The 1,164-nt window shown below is 39.7% G+C and overlaps 1 protein-coding gene across 1 annotated transcript in view; it reads left to right on the top strand.

The window, feature by feature from the left end:
• The window catches only part of ttpa (tocopherol (alpha) transfer protein), a 19,024-nt gene that overhangs the window by 17,013 nt on the left and 847 nt on the right, over positions 1-1,164 (top strand). The gene's annotated exons all lie outside the window — the stretch shown is intronic.

Below are 1,164 nucleotides of genomic sequence, written 5' to 3'. Positions count from 1 at the left end.
CGATGGTTTGAGAGAGGAGTAAAGGAGGCCATCTTTGTGAAAAGAAATCGTCCATCATTAAACAGGGGTGGAGGCCTCCGGGTTCAACTGTCCCCCTCTTACAATGCTGTGATTGCTAGTATCACTCAGCCCTCTGTGAATAGTAAACAGCCATCAGTGTGCTAATGATCCATTGTTAGGCTGATGGTCCTTCTTGAGCATGTGATCAGCTGGTTTTGGTTGTCAGCAGCAAACTGGTTGATCCACTCTGAGACGGTGCTATTTAAGAGACTGAGCTGAATACAGCACCTCAGACTGAAGAAGTCTCTCAGATGAGCGACGAAACGTTTCTATATTTTTTTTGCTTTGTTTTGTTTTTTGTTTTTTTGAATGTCCAGAGGACCATATTGAACTTTGTTGGATCTGCCTGCCAACATTTCATGGAAGAAGCTGTTCTTTCTCCCCCTCATTACATCACTAAAACACACAAAGTGACTCCACACATGTTTTTAATGAAATCATCCCTACCAGGAGATGGTGTTGTAACCGTATTATTATTATACGTTTATAAGAAATCCATTGCGATTATTAATCTCTTTAACAAGGATGTGCTGGGATATATGCAAATACAGCAACGCAGTCTTAAAATCAATACAGTATGTTTGTCTAAAGCATGTTAGGCTGATTGGTAACTCTGAATTGTCTCTAGGTGTGAGTGAGAGAGTGAATGGTTGTTTGTCTCATTTGTCTCTATGTGTCCCTGTGATGGACTGGAGACCTGTCCAGGGTGTCCCCCGCCCCTCGCACAGTGATGGCTGGATATGGGCACCGGTGACCCCCGTGACCCAAAATGGAAGAAGCTGGTAAAAGATAACGGATGGATGGAAAGTAAAAATGACCACAGCATCAGGGGAAAAAGTCCTCAGAGATAAAGTTGTCCATTTATTTAGTGAGGATTATTTATGAATAAAATCTGATGGAGATGACAAAAACTCTGGAAACAGATTTGACAGGCATATTTTTAGGGATAATATTATTTAAAATTCACTTTATGTATTGTTTTATTTATTTTTAATAATTACAAAAATAATTGTTGTTTTATTATGCACACTACAGACGTTTCTAGAGGTTATTCATATATACTGTGTATACACGCACACACACAAACACACACACACACACACA

Source organism: Nematolebias whitei, chromosome 9, assembly GCF_014905685.2.
Source record: "Nematolebias whitei isolate Nwh7 chromosome 9, NemWhi1, whole genome shotgun sequence".
NCBI classification, from domain to species: domain Eukaryota; kingdom Metazoa; phylum Chordata; class Actinopteri; order Cyprinodontiformes; family Rivulidae; genus Nematolebias; species Nematolebias whitei.
Note: the sequence above shows the minus strand (reverse complement) of the source record. Positions and strands in the feature narration are given on the sequence as shown.